The sequence below is a fragment of the Pinus tabuliformis genome, chromosome 9 (assembly GCF_031772625.1).
Source record: "Pinus tabuliformis cultivar Carrire ecotype Pingquan chromosome 9, CPIR1, whole genome shotgun sequence".
Classification (NCBI taxonomy): Eukaryota; Viridiplantae; Streptophyta; class Pinopsida; order Pinales; family Pinaceae; genus Pinus; species Pinus tabuliformis.
Window position 1 is genome coordinate 903,982,669 of NC_142307.1, and position 16,850 is coordinate 903,999,518.

Sequence of the window (16,850 nt, forward strand, 5' to 3'; positions counted from 1 at the left end):
CACAGCATTCGGGAAGATTGACTGCCGTACCGTAAAAAGTATTCTGCAGTTTTGCAATTGGTTTGGTACTCCCTCTACCTAGATCTCCAGAGTAGTCCCTTTCGTTCCTTTTCAGACTCCTTAACGGAAAAGGTCCATCTGAGCACTTGTCACTTCAGGCTCATTAAAAATCGAAGGAGACTAGAGTCATCTTTTGTTTTTTCTCGACTCTTAAAAATTGAAAAAACAAGTTGTGTCAAAAGCGTCTAAAATTCATTTAATTCGGAAACATACTTCCCCTTTTTATTTTAGTTGACCGAGTAATCCGCAATCGTGGAAGAAAGTCAATTGAAACCCCGTCGTTCGCGGAGGCTTACGAGTCAACTGTCTTTGTCTCCGGAATCGAAACGAGTACGGACAAAGCGAACTCGTTTAACCAGTTCAAAATCTCCTACTAAAGTTAGAACAAGTGTTCCAACGACATCAGAGATTCCGGTTACTCCAAACATTTCTGGAACCCCTGCCTCTACAGAAGAAGTTCAACAGCCACAGAGGGACAATGATACTGATCCTAGTATGAGAGTAAACACTTGTGTTACCGAACCAGTTCCATCTACAACCGGTTCGGAGAGTCTTACTCTTCAAACATCTATCGCTGTCGATTCCATCCCTTCTTCGGCACCAGAAATATTTTACGGACCTGACGGTCTTCCCCTTCCACCTGGTCTGATTGCCATTGAAGAAATTATAGAAGATCCTCAAACAAGTACTCCAACACACTTTGGAGTCGGAATCACTCTATATCCTTCTTCATCAGAAGTTAGTCTACCACCAGCGGAAGTTCCTGTAGAATCGCTAGGTAATCTTTTGGATAGACTACAAATGTCTGAACAACCGTCAACATCTAGGACTATGTCATCTGACACAGCGACAGCAGAACTCCCTGCTGTCACTCCGACAATGTTCGCCGGCATACCATCTGTCCCGACTAGCTCTCAACCGCTAGAAGGAGCCCACTCAGGGGCTATTTCGACAGTCTGGTCCGTTCCTGTTTGTTCATCCGGAAACTCTTGTGTTGAGTCTCAACAAATTGATCCATTTGGAGGTCAATTTGGGAAGTCCGGTCCCCAAGGACAAACAATTCCCTTGAGTTCTGGATTACCACCATATGGGGGGCAGTATACCCTTTCATTATCCCCTCCGGGAGGATATCCATACGGGAGTTCACAACAATATTCAGGTTATACTGGAATTACCTCAAGTGGTTGGGTACATATACTACCTCAACAACCAAGGGTTGTGTATTCGATGCAACAATGTGTACCTATGTCGAATATCCCGACTACACCAGCTATTGTGACGGTGTCACAAGTTCAAACGCTGCCTGTTGTATGCCAACCTCAGATTTCTCAGGTTGTAATGCAACAACCCCTTGGCCCTGCGACTCAACCACAATAGCCAACTAGTGGGGCGACACAGGTCCAGACGGGTACAATTACCCCACACCTTGGTCCAACGGTTAGTATAGCACAACAACACATGGCTTCACAACCATGGCTGGTGCAATACCAACAACCACAATTCCAACAAGTATACCAAGGTTCTGAGCAGCAAATCTTTACGAACAGTGGACAGCCGTACATTCAAAACGTTCAAAATCAACCATTTTACAATGGTCATGTCCACCAACCTTATCAGTCATACCAGCATCAAATGCATTATGCTGGCATGCAAAGACCAACTGCTCAGGAAATCCCATCTTACCCTGGGTATGCTTCACCTAATCTGAATCAGCAGTTACCATTCGTGGCAACTTTAGAGTTACCTGATTTAAACCGGTTAACAAATGATCCAATTGCTTACGCCCCTTGGTGGCCAACAATTCCACATAAACTTCCATCAGATATTCCTAAATTTAATGGAAATCCGGGTGAAGATCCATCGAATCACGTGATGAAATTTCATCTATGGTGTTCATCAAACACCCTAAATGATGATTCGATAAGACTTCGCCTCTTTCAAAGGAAGTTAACGGGTCCAGCGGCAAAATGGTACATTGAATTTCCTAGAGCTTTGTTCGACAACTTCAGTACCTTAGCCACAACCTTTTTAACCCATTTTCAATTACCAATAAGGTATGAAACGGGAACAGAACTTCTTACCAACTTCAAACAGACAACAACCACTCACATATCTGATCATATACATGAGTGGCGACGTCGTCGTAGGATGGTAAAAACGTACGTTCCCGATCAGCTATTAGCTAAATGGTTTATCAAGTCATTACTGCCTTCCATCACGGAAGATGTGGCAAAGGGGGGAGTCGTAACGGAAGAGAAAGTTATCGCTCGTGCACAATATCTGGACTTGATCTATACTCAGTCCGGCACGCTCTACGACAAAATACCTGACGCCCCTAGACCGGAATTCTCAATTCCTCCTCCTCCTAAATCAAACAATGACTCTCACGCCGGCGATGGCGTGATTGGCACAACAGACACGAAATCGACAAAGGCTACGTCCAAGAAGGCCCGTAAGATTTCAGGTCAAAATGCAAAAGACGAACTTCTTGCTTCGGAAGTAAATGCCGTATCGACAGATAAGGGCAAAGAAACCAAACAACCAGGAAACAAGAAGAAAGGCAAGGGGAAGAAGAAGAAACAGGATGAGTCATCTCCTGAAAAATCTTCTTCAAACCCTCCTGGAAATAGGAAACCCCCTGCTGGGTGTCATATATGCGATGATGATCATTGGACGAGAGAATGTCCATACAAAGCTGAGCTTAAGAAATTATTTAAAAGTTAGAAAACCTCAGCTGTGTTTACTGATCCGTTTCCGAATCCAGGAACAAATCTGGTTGAAAGTGGAAATGCTTCCCCGTCTCAAGTGCTGATGTTGTCGATTTCAAAACAGCAGAATGATGCTTTGATTTCGACAAGGAACAAAGATTACGGGAATCCGCAACTGTCGAACAACAAGGATAAAGATCAACCAAGTAGTTCGACAACAACTTCGACAGAAGTTGTACCACCCACCATTCCTGAATTGACAATAAAACCGCCGAAGGGAGTAGTACACAAGTCGACATTTAATCCCCGCGCTAGAGCAGCGCAGCATTATAACATAGTGGAAGATTTGGCCCAATCGCCATCCGCTATGTCGACTCTTGAAGTACTACAAAATTGCACATCCCAAAGGCAGGCTTTATTATCGGCCATTGGTGGGATTGATCCAAAGGATTCCAATCTTGTATCCTTCGACCACAAAGGATACGATCCTCAGTTACCGGCTCAACTAGCTTTCCTTGTTCAAGTGAAAGCCCTCAACAAAACTGTTCATCGAACAATTATTGATGAGGGGGCATCTACATGTATTATGTCGATGAGTTGCTGGAAAACTTTAGGATCTCCGACCTTGTCGCGGTCTGCGACGACGTTAAAAGCATTCGACGGAAGGACATATACCCCATATGGTATCCTAAACAACTTGAAAGTTGAACTAGGAGGGAAAACAATAGAAATAGATGTTGAAGTCATCGATGGGAATCTTGATTACAACATCCTACGAGGAATACCATGGATATATGCCATGGCAGCTGTTGTGTCGACCTATTTTAGAAAGATTGCATTCCCCTTTCAAGGAGGAATTACAATCGTCGATCAACAAAACTTCCTCCCCAATGGTTCTAAAGTTACAAGAAGCATTCCCATGATCCATGGAAGCCCCCATTCGCTTCAGAATATCAGAGTAGGCCTACTAAAAGATCCTATACTAATGGGAACTTTCGTTCTTCCACCTCCAATCAACCTGGCAGAAGTAGCGTCGGTACGAACCTGCAACATGATATCTTCCACAAAGATATCAGAAAACGATATCGACATGGATCATGCAGTGGTTTTTCCCCCAAGCCCAATAGAAATATTATAGCAATCAATGTTTCTAGCATGGGAGGCAAACCCAAATCAACGCTCATCAAGCGTTTGGATAGATAGGTCTAGAGAATATGGTACTCCTTTATATCCTTGGTCGCGAGTGCATGTCACCGACGAAGGAATTGTCCAATCTATGGTAATTGAAGGAACACCATGGAATGATTCCCACCATCGCTCCCTTCTTCTGGATTGTGAAGAAGAGACTCAAAATGACCTTTATCATCCGCCAGTCTTTGATTTTCTATCAAATACTGTAAATACGATGGATTCCGAGCGAAACTTATCCAACATTGAAGAGACTATAGCCATAAATATCTCGACCAAAACAGATATTGTAGAGAATATTTATGTTGGCAAATGTTGTTCTCCTTCAGAACTGGAAATATATAACGCTCTTTTTCACGAATTCAGAGATGTCTTTGCTTGGTCATACAGTGAAATTCCAGGCATCGACTCGAGTATCGTTGAACACGAAATTAAGATGTATCCAGATGTCAAACAAGTACGACAACATCTAAGGCAGGTGCACCCCAAGAAAGCCGCTGCCATTAAGGCAGAAGTTGAAAAACTTCTCCATGCTGGTTTCATCTACCCGGTTCCTCTAACCGATTGGGTATCGAATATTGTCCCTGTTATGAAGAAACAAGGGACAATTAGAGTGTGAGTCGATTATAGGGATGTAAATCAAGCTTGTCCAAAAGACAACTACCCTACACCCTTCATCGACCAGATAATTGATGAATGCGCCGGATGCGAGATCTTTTCATTCATGGATGGATTCTCCAGGTATAATCAAATAAATATCCGCCCACAGGACCAGTCAAAGACTGCATTCATTTGTCCGTGGGGCACATTCGCATATCGAAAATTACCCTTTGGCTTAAAGAACGCAGGGGCGACGTTTCAGAGGACAATGAATTATGCCTTCCATGACATCAAAAACATCGTTCAACCATACCTCGACGACCTTCCGGCTCATTCGCGAAAGCAGACTGATCATCCGCAACATTTAAGAGCGATATTTCTACGTTGCCGACACTACAAGATACGACTCAATCCGCACAAATGTGTATTTTGCGTCAGTTCTGGTCGTTTACTTGGCTTTGTAGTCTCCAAGGATGGGATTCGTCTCGACCCGTGTAAGGTCCAGGCAATCATAAATTTTCCTCCACCTTCAAATTTGCTTCAGATTCAGAAACTCCAAGGGAAAGCAAACTTTCTGAGGAGATTCATTCCAAATTACGCCGAACTTGCTAAAGGTTATACACGTCTTTTGAAAAAGGAGGTACCCTTTGTCTGGGATCAGGTTGCGCAAGCTTCCTTTGATGCTTTAAAAGATTCCCTAATGAAAGCATCATTAATGTACGCCCCCGATTATCAAAGAGATTTTAACCTGTATCTGGATGCAGCAGATACGACCATCGCAATGGTTTTAGTTCAAGAAGTCGATGGAATTGAACATCCCATATATTATTTAAGTAAGAACTTAAATGATACAGAAAGCAAATATTCTTATGTTGAAAAACTAGCGCTTGCAGCTGTTCAAGCGATACAAAGATTTCGACACTATGTCCTCTTTCGGAAAACTACCATTCTGTCAGATTGCAACCCCATGACTTATATATTGTCGCGACAGTTGCTAGGGGCAAATATTCAAAATGGATAGCAATCCTTCAAGAGTTTGATCTGGAATTTGTAAAATCCAAGTCAAAGAAAGCTCTAGTTTTTGCAGAACTATTATGCGATCTCCCATCGTCGTCCAACGATGAAACATCCGAAGAATCAATCGTGGATGAGAATTTGTTTCTGATATCTACAAGCAATGAGTGGTATGGAGATATAATAATTTATCTCCAAACCCAAAAATTTAGGCCAAACACCTCACACTTTGAACAAAAACGTATTCGATACCAAGCAAAAGACTACATGATCGTCGGTGATACACTTTACCGTCGTGGTATCGATACAGTTCTGAGGAGGCCGAAAAAGCCTTGAATGAGTGTCATTCAGGCGCTTTTGGGGGGCATTAGTCTGGATATACTACAACACAAAAAATCTTACGAGCATGATACTTCTGGCCAACAATGTTCAAAGATTGCATAACCGCAGTCAGAAGTTGCCATGCTTGTCAAATTTTTGATAGCAAAACCAGAAGACCACCCACACCTCTACAGCCAATAGTTGCTGTTGGGATGTTCGCCAAATGGGGCATCGATTTCATGACATGTAACCCCACCTCGACCGGGGGGCATGGGTATATCATAGTCGCAGTTGACTATTTTACCAAATGGGCCGAGGCGATGCCTACATTAGACAATACCGGTGAAACAACTGCCCTCTTCTTTTTCAATCATGTAGTCACCAGATTCGGCATACCACAGGCTATAGTCATAGATCATGGATCGCATTTTCGCAATCACATGATGGTCGAGTTAGCTGCCAAACTAGGGTTGTCTCACGACAGCTCTACTCCGTATTATCCGCAAGCCAACGGACAAGTTGAAGTGATCAACAAGGTCCTGAAGCGCATGTTGCAAAGGATGATCGGAGTTCACAAAAGAAGGTGGCACCTAATCCTGTACTCAACCTTGTGGGCTTACCGAACATCGGTAAGGAATGCAACCGGGTTCACACCCTTCCAACTGGTATATGGCCTGGAAGCAGTCTTACCAGTCCAGTGTGAAATCTCGTCTCTCAAACTCGCAATTGATCTCCTCCCCGGAACTTCAGAAGAAGAGGCTCATTTCTTGGAATTAATCCAATTGGATGAAACCCGTTGTGACGCCGCTTTGGCTAACGAAGCCCATAAGAAACGAGTCAAGGCGCAGTTCGACAAAAATGTCAAACCCCGTGTCTTCTCGGAAGGTGACTTGGTCCTGCTTTATGACCAAGAATCCGATAAATTGGGAGCAGGTAAATTTAAGTCTTTATGGATGGGCCCCTATATTGTTAAACGAGTGTTAGCAAAAGGAGCCTACGAGTTAATGGATTATGACGGAATTCCACTGGCGCAACCTCGTAATGGGTTGTACCTCAAGCGTTACTATGCATAAATAGTAACCGATATGCTTTTGTTATATTTTTGTTTTCGCTAAAGTGTTTGTTTTGGTCGAGTAATCCACTTTTTACACTTATTGCAGATGTCAAACCTATTGGAGCCATGTGTTGGATATGCCGACGGAGCGAGTCGTAGTTCGCGGAACCTGTCCTCCATAGCCTGGGCCATTTTTGATCCAAGCGGCGAGTTAGTAAGTTTCAGAGGTGTATGTATTGGTCAATCAACGAATAACATCGCTGAGTATAGCGCGTTGATAGAACTTCTCTCTGATGCCATCACCCATGGTATACGCCGACTAATTGTCAGGCTAGACTCAAAACTCATAATACTACAACTCAATGGTATATATTCCGTCCGAAACCCAGCTATTTATCGCATGTTCCTAAGGGTTAAGATTTTGGAAAGACAATTTGATCTTATTCAATACCAACATATTTCCAGAAACTTAAACACATTAACCGACTCATTAGCAAACTATGTGTTAGATATACATTTGCAACATTTATAAAAAGAAACACATCATCAATGTTTTACATGTGGATCATATAGCTCAGCCAAAATAAAACCCCGAAAATCAAAAATATATATAGCTGTTTATGGTTTACATATAATGTTCTGTAACCAAGACAAAATCGGTCACATGACCCAAAAACTCAAAATGCTAGGGGGCACCCTAGTCTAATGATGCTCGTGATAGCAAGTCACAGCCTGTACGATCATGCGTAAGAGACGAGTCCATTGTCTAGGCACACCAGTAGTATGCTGCTGTAACTGCAAAGGTAGCTCGTCAATCCTCACATCTGGTATACCGAGAGTGAGGCCCTCAATCTGCTCCTGTAAAGCTGAGAGAGTCTTGGCCACATCGAGCTCGCGAAGAATAGCTCTTCCGGCGGCTTCTCCTGCTGGGGCAACAGCTGGTACGCTCACGCGAACTACTCGACGAACAGGACCAACATCTGCATGTACACACGAGTTTGATTAAAGTCTTGACAGAATAAAGCAAAAGGACATTATAAAAAAAAGCAGTAAACAACAATATGGTCAGAGATTTTACCAATAGCACCCCACTGCTCGCCATCCGGCAGTACTAAATCTGGATCACCCCGAAAGTCCATGCCTGCATATGGATACTCGGCATAAACCATCTCCTGACGATCAAACCACCTGAAGAAGGTATCAGAAAATGAAATCTGAGACTGGCCAGCATGCCTAGACATATGGTCAACCCATCTCTGCATACGTGGTTCAGTAGGAGAAGGTAAATTGAGTGCAATGTACTGCGGCTGCATCAGTGGTATCTTCTCCAACGCAAAGGCGGTCAAAATAGAACTGAACCCAAAGTTCTTCAACCTCCTGTTCTTTATCTTGGTCAACTTTTCTTTCATCACAAGAAGTACTGTGTCACACCAGTTGAACACCTTCGGTTGGAGGCATTCCAAGGCATGCTGCATATAGGATCTGTTGGCTACATGAAGAGACGCACTACCGGCCATCCTACCAAAAGTAAACAGGATAGTCCTAAGGGACCTGTCAGTGACATCACAGATGATGATCTTGCCGTCTTTACTCGGCTAAGATCCTTCCCTGCAATACCGACGGACATAATCTCTCACAGAATCGCCTCCTCGGGCCGAACCTGACAAAGAGATGGGGGCACTCCGCCTCGACAAGCCAGTTAAGAAATAGATGTCTATTGCAGTCAAGGGGATAGATTTTCCCCTAATCTGGAAAACTTGATTGATAGGATCCCAAGCATCGAGAAAATACTGCAGTAGGTTGATCTGCTGTCTCATGCTAGAAATGCGGAAGAACTTCAGCAAGCCACAATTCCGCAGCGCGTTCACTGTAACTGGATCATGTAGGGCAATCATGTCCTCCTCTTCATGCTCACGTTCTCGCCATGTAAGGGTCATCTTGCTCCCAAATCTCTGAAAAAACAAACAAGAGAGGAGTTAGATCCTGATTTTGGTGAGAAACAGGAAAAAATTCCATCAAAAATTGTGCAACAAATTCCCTTTCTGCGCCCAACGCACCTGCAGCAGTGTTCTAGGTGCGTTGAATGTCAAACTGCCTTCATACAAGCCAGCATTCAATGCAGGTTTCGATACACTGGGGGTGCGTTGATGCCAGAACGAATCCCTCAAACCCCAGGGGCTCAGAAAAGCAGGGAATCAGGGTCAAAAAGCAAAATGGAAACCGTGAAATGAAAGAGCTCGGGTTTAGCTCCTACTTGGTCCAGACGGCGCCGAGAACCGTCCACAGAATCTCCCGAAATCAACTCATGAAAATCGAGGGGGAAAAGCACCTCCAAAGCTCCAACAAACCAAGTTCAAATGAAATGGTAAAATGAGAGGTAAAAAACACTTTTTGATTGCTTTTACGTAGTTCAAAGTAAAATATTAGCGTTTTAATCTCATTTTCAAGCAAATATTGTTCATTTCTAACTAGTTTGATGAAGCAGTTGAAAAATACAGTACTATCTTTGGAAGGACAAAGCTATTTAGGGTAAAAATCAAAACAAGACCATCTGATCGAGTAGTTTTAGCACATAGTTCAAGCTCGTTAAAAAATAAACATAAGACATGAGCAAATGTTTCCACCCGCGTTTAAGCTTGTTAAAAAATGAACTATTCCCCGGTAAATAACCACCGTGAATGTAACATTTCAGCCATTAAAGCCTTGGTCGTGTTTGCACCGTCACCTCCACTTTTCCATTGGCCGATCATTCACCTCCATTTGATTGTTTACCCATTTTGAGGAACAGCTGCGAAGAGTGATTTCACTAGCCATCCTTGTGACACTGCCGTGATTGGAAAATTCCAAACCTTACCTGGAATCAGCTGCTACCCATTTTATCACTCGTTCCTCAAAAGACGAGTCTTCTTTAAGCTCTTTTCAAATGACTCGTAAAATATGAAAAGATTGCCGAGTTTTGGCCTTCCAGCTCGTTAAAGCGACCGGAAGTGCTATCCCTCCTCTAGATTTTAATCTTTTTGGACCTGAGGGATTATTACACAAAAAGATCGAGCGCTTGTTTTGTTCGGCTCGTTAAAACTATCGAAAATTCATCCCTTCTGTATTGTTTTATACTTTTTCGGACTTAAGGGATTAGATGACGAAAAAGGAATTTTGGAGTTAACTTTACGTACCTTTTCAGACTCTCTAAAAATGAAAAGGACCGAGTTTTCTTTGTCGTTAGACTCGTTGAAAATATTAATAGCGACAAACTTGTCTTTAGACGAGAACGAGTTTCACTATCGCTAGGCTCGTTAAAAAATCGATGGGTTTGCCCGAAGGGAAAATTATAGAACAAGCATATGTTATCCTCCTCAAGCTTGACAAAAATAAAGAGGTACTGGTCAGCAATGACTGGGGAAAAATTGGGAAGAAAACTCAAAGAATCTTTATTGGTAGCAAGTCACTCTTGAACATGACACTTCCACTCCGTGCCTGAGTCGGGTTGGGTTGTTTCATTCACCGGTCACATCACCATGGTCACGCCATACCATCCAAATTTGGGGTAAATGCTACCAATCCATCACATAAGTGTCGCCGACATGTTCAAGAGAAGTCATCCAGAGAAGTCACCTGTGTCCCATCCACTACCATACATTATACTTCATTCTTTCATGACCGCCATCCTGAACCGTATATCATCAGATTGTTTTCACCTCCATCAAAATCATTTGCTCCGTTCCGTGTCATTGATGTGGGATTCATTAAGGCCCTCCTTTGACGGATCACTTCTTGTCGACACCAGCTCATTATCCAAGAAGTTGATCTAGGAACACTCCATTCAGTACTTTGAAGCTTGCATGCCTCAATGGCGAGTTTCTCACTTACGGCGATAGGTATACATCAATGACCTTCGACCGAAAGATTTTGCGTGGTGTTCGATGCCAAGTCCTTTATTCACACCACGTGAATTGTACTGCAGTACCTTGAGGGTCATCATCATTATCGGTGATTCCTCTCGCGCTTGTTAACAGTTTACATAATTGACTGGTAATCAAGCGATGTCTTTCCATTTTCGACTTCAAAACATTTCTCACATGGATCGACTTGTACTTCAAGTGAAGATCGGACGAGATTGAAGACCCCGGATCTAGTTTCATCCATCCGGGCTGCGATATATATTCAGGAAAATAAAGACATTGAAATGTACAACATTGCAGCACATATAATCATCCTACCAAAAGGATGATGGCTCTATCAGAATCATCAGTATACCATCAGACGATTGTCTGTCCTATGTACATGAAAATGAATTTATAAAACTGAGCATGGGAATGCCCGCCTCAGCTAGATCATGAAAACAGTATGAAGATAATGTATTGTATTGTATCTTATTACAGGTCTCCTCCCAGCATTGAAAGAACTTCGGATCCTCCTAATAAAGCATTTCACCCGATAAACGGCCTCATACTTTAGGGGGCAACTGTTATAGAAATTTTTGTGCCTTACATCTCTAAGCATGAAGTGTCCATAAACCAAGGGATCCTAAGTCCCTAAAAGTGTTGTTCCGATCCCTAAAGGAACAAGGTCAACAAATTACAGCTTCTCCCAGAAGTTCTCCACCAGAAACTGCTCAGAATCAGTCAAATCAGGATCATTTCAGTTGCTCCATTAGCTAGCTGCGTTGCATAGCACCCAAGTACACTAGCTAGGTTGCAACGCACCTAAATGCACTACCAGGGTGCATCGAGCGGGAAATGACAAATGGCAGTGTCATTCCGTGAGGTGGACAGACAATGGAAGCTTCCAATCTTCCCCAATGACACTTGCCTCACTGAGTTCGACCAAGGATGAGTAAGAGGCTCTCAGTCTCCAAGTGGAAACAAGAACTGACAGAGAGAGGCCACTAGTCAAATCATAAGCTGACTCATCCTCTTTGCATACATCTATATATGGATCCCTCATCCCAAAGATCCAGAGGCTGGAATTTTGTACATTGCAGAGAATTGCTGTTGGTTTAGAGATAGATATCAGAGTATTGGGTGATTTATGCTTTGTTGGAGGTGAAGAGGGGATTCTATGCTGGGAGGTTGATGCTGGATCAGGAATCATCGGTTGTAACTCCTCCTGGATCTTCTTGTTATATCAATAAAACTATTTGAGTTTCTCCTACATGCTTGTGTATCATTGATGTTTGTTACATTTGTATGTTTAGCTTAAATCTGATCCTAAGCTATTTATGAATATAAATCTACGTCTTTGTGTAGTTTTCTTCTTCTGTGATCTTACAGGAACTTGGTGAAGCTGGGCAAGTAAGGGAGCAGGTAGCTGGAAGCTGTCAAAGAGGAGAGAGATTGGATCAAAGGACTAGCGCAAGACACAGGTTGGTTCATCCTATTCCTCTTCGTTTATAGTTCATAAAGAAGAATACGAAAGTAGTTTTCTCTGTTTGTTTCTAAGGTCACTGTCACACCTTAGTGGGATAGGGTATTTCTGAATAGACACTTTTCCCGTTAACATGGTCATGCAAGAATCTGCGTGAGATTGCGTGACAGGCGTTCGATTGGACAGGTCACATCGATAATGGATATCATCTGGGTTAGTTGGTGAGTGGATGATGTGATATCCATTGGATCGAGTGGGATAGATCGATGGTGGAGATTATGCTATTTGTGATGCTTCCGATGTATACGTGGTCCCATAACTCACAGGTCCACGTACGAATTGTGTAAAGATGCAACTTTACACAACCGCTGGGATTATCCCTAACCACTGGGGTTATACTGCCGCATATGCGCGCTAAACAGTTAATGTAATAGTCACCTACCATGGTTTATCTTGGTGGAGCGGATAAAATTAGGTTGATATGCTAAGTTTAACTAGAGTTAGGTGCAGTTCACCAAATTTGGTGGAGTATCCCTAGGGGATATTGATTAAATGCACTCTAGGAGCAGTTTTCATCCAGAGCAAGAGAGAGAGAGAGAGAGTGAAACAAGAGGCTAGATAGGCTAATTGGAGCCTTATGAAGCCAATGGAATAGTCCAAAGAAGCTGAGGAAGTCATCTTCATAGAGATTTTCATCCAAGGAGATTTTGGAGCTCAGGGCCACCAGGAGTTGGAGGTAGTTGTAGGAGCTACCAGTATTCGTTCTCAGTGAACCAACAGTCATTCTTGAATGTAATGAGCCTTATGAATCCATTGCAGGGATTTGTAGAATAATTTAGAGACTTCTAAATGTTGAGATGCTATAGGGAAGTTTGAGGCAGCCCAATGCCAACTATAGAGGAAGCCCTAGTTTTGGGAAGCAGTGCTCATTTTGAGCAAATGATGAGTCTATTTTTGGTGTCTGATATGTACTGGAGATAGTGGATGAGGTTTCAGTGACAGTTAAATAATTCTAAAGGAGTTAGTGCCATCAAGAAGCTTAGGGTAGCTAAGAGCACTGATTGAAGGAATCAAGTCTAAGGGAGCTTAGGTCTATTTGTAGAGTGATGACAGCCATGACAGGGATATAGATGGTATTCTAAGCCCATTGGTTCAGTTCAGTAACTTTTGGAGTTAAGTGTGGAACTTGTTAAAGAAAATTTGCCATAATCCCAAAGAGCCAAGTCAAGATGACAAAAGCTCAAGGAGACGTAGCCCATGATATTCGGGTGAACTCCTAGATTAAGTTTACTGTTATGTGTGGTTGTTTATTTGCTGCATTATATGGCTATTATATGTGTTTAATATCAGTAGAAATAAATGGACTTAAAGCACTTAAACAGTTAAAAGAAAACATACACCTGTTTCAAGTATTTAATTCTGCAAATGTCATATATAAGCTAGATCATTTAATTGTTAAACTGAGTGGGAGGTTATTGTAAGCACAACAAGTTATAAAACCCCCATTTCAGATCAGTCCATTTTATCTGTGCTTGGTTACAACCTTCGGCTGATGAAGTCCTGACGGAAAATACGAACCGTATTTAAGGCAAGATTTGGCCCAACTGTGAACCTATGTCCACATTGGGAAGCCCCATGCTTGTACTCAAACTTCTGCTCTATGTGTTGAAGCTAATCCAATTAGTAGAAACGAAGTAGGGGAGAAATCTAAATGAGCAAATCTATGTCAGAGGTCTTACATGCTTCTCTATAGGAACAACCTCTTCTGCTCCCAATAAGTCGGGATCCCTCTTCCGCCCCAAAAATAAATAAGTGCATATGTACAGTTCTCTTAAAAAATACAAAGGCGAAAGAAGAGAAAGGCTTCCTGCGCAGAGAGGTGAATCATGTCTCCACTGGGGTACTGACCAGGCTCGTTGGCAGTGGAGCAATGTGTGTGTTCCTGCGTGACTCTGCCAGGGTACTGTCCAGGCTTAATGGTAGCAGAGCAACATTAGAGATGAAAACTTATACTCTGAAAATCTTCAACTCATGAACTAAATTACCCTTTCCATATTCGAAACATTGAGATCTAAGATGAAATTTTGATTGTGTGACTGAGTTGGGAAAGTGTCAACCATATATGTCGAAGGGGTAAGTGGGGAAACTGAAGTAACCTACACAATGATTCAATACTTCCTGAAAGACTAAGGCCTTGTGCTAGCAATGAACTGAAATAGAGAAACTAGAGTTCTACCAGTGTGTTTCCAAGTGTTGTAGCGGCTACAACCACCCTCCAAAATTTTGGCCTGCACTAATTTCGGGGCCTCCCTTGGAGAGTTTCACTTGATGACTTCACACACTCGGGTTCACTCCGTGAGCTCGTGTGAGTCTTTACATTCACCTTGCTTGTTTATTGCACTCAAGTCTCTACAGGTTGATGTCTAAGTCATGCTTGTAACCGTTTTTTGGTTATGCTCAAAGTCTTTGCTTCGTATGTGTTTGATGTGTTCGCCCTGAAAGCATCTATCGCACTCACACATGGAGTCACATTCATTGTCACACAAGCGTTGTCTCGATCATGAACAATCAATCACGAGTGTCGTGCTTGTCGCTTGCACTGTCAGTCAGTCATGTTGAAGATGTGTATTCGGATGGCTTGTTTGTTTCGTCATCAAGTCATGCGAGTGTGTGTCCATATGATCACCTATGAATCTTTCAACTGTTCACACACTTAGTCGTTTTTGCTGAAATTTTGACGACCAGACTCCTCACTAACAGCCGGATCATCACCCTACTTTCAACTCGATCGACTGTCAGCTAGAACAACGAAGAAGCACCAAGCTAGTTCTTTCAAGCTGTGCTACCCACAAGCATTTTAATCAACACTCATGCTGGCCACCCGGATAGTCGACTGACTGTTCATATTAGGAATTGTGCAGTGCTCATGAGAAGGCCTCCCACTGCCCATTAGTCAGCTCAGCTCAGAAATTGTGCAGAGATGATCAGCAAGCTGGCCTCCCAGCCTTAATGCAATTTTCCTAGCCAACATCTCCCAGTAGCAGACTACATGTTCCCTAGAGGAATTGCGCAGTTTCTGCTTCCAGTGACTAAACAACCAACTGGCAGTTCCATCTGGGAATTGCGCAAGTCTCGTTGCCAGTGACCCCACCAGCCAACCAGCAGTTCCCTCTGGGAATTACGCAAGTCTGGCTGCTAGTGACCCCAGTAGCCAACCAGCAGTTCCCTGTGGGAATTGCGCAAGTCTAGCTTTTAGTGACCCCAGCAGCCAATTGGCAGTTCCCTCTGGGAATTGCACAAGGCTGGCTGCCAGTGACCCCAGCAGCCAACTGGAAGTTCCCTCTGGGAATTGTGCAAGTTTGGCTACCAGTGACCCCAACAACCAACTGGAAGTTCCCTTTGGGAATTGCGCAGATCTGGCTGCCAGTGTCCCAGGTAGTTCCCCAGAAAAATTGTGCAATCCATGCCTGTTGACTTGTCATGCATCCTGGCTTGTTCCTCTGGAAAATTGCATAGATTTGGCTGTCTAGCCCCTGCTAACTGTTCATTCCAGAAAATGCACAGAGAATGCCTTCCTTTCCTTCCAGCAGCCCAGATTGTTCCTCCTAAAATTTGCGTAATTTTGCCTCCCAACCAAGGTATGCCTTGCAGCTAGTCACTGTCGACTCAGATCAGCTGTTTCCATCTCTCAGTGACTCTTTCACATTTTTCATCAACAATTTCCCGGAGCCATCATCCTGCATCACAGCCTTGCTGCCTCTCTCTGTCACTTGCATTCAAATGATCATGTGTCATGGTAGACTAAGAGGTTTTGGATTTGATGTCGTCTCATCATAAGTGACTACAAGTATAGGTACACCAACAAACATGTCAAGGCAACGAATGAGATGAACGAAGGGATCTCATGCAGATGGACAGGTTCACTGACGGAAGAACGAGCGAAGCATGCGAAGCGGATGAACGCGACAAACATCCACCTTCACGAACAAGTGAGCCTATCAAGCCTTCTAGCATGAAAGCAAGGAACAACATGATAAAGCTTCATCAAGCGAACCAAGGACCATCGAAGACTCATGCACTTCGCCATGCGGAGGTGAAGCTATGGTACACCATGAAGACATCCATCACTCAGCAACACTCTAGATCGACATGCACTCCAACAACAACAAGAATGTACCACCAATGTCATGTTAAGTCATGTCGAGTCAAGTCATGAGTCATGTTTCCCACATCTCTACCATGGGCTTCTTGTCAATCAATGTGATGTAAAGTGGAAGTCTAAGAGATCCACTTGTTGAACATAGAGTCATGTAAGTCGGAAAGTCATGGAAGTCGAACGGTCATGAGGGTAGTCGAACAACCACAAGGGTCAGTTTCACCCTTGGCTATAAATACCCCCCTCATTTGTACATGAAGGGACTTTTCACCTTAGCTCCTCCCACATAGACAAGAGAGTCTGTAATATTTTCTTTGAGGAGTAAGTAGTGGCTCCAACGCCCCAATGATGGGGTTAGTGATGTATGGTGTAACGATGTGTCTTG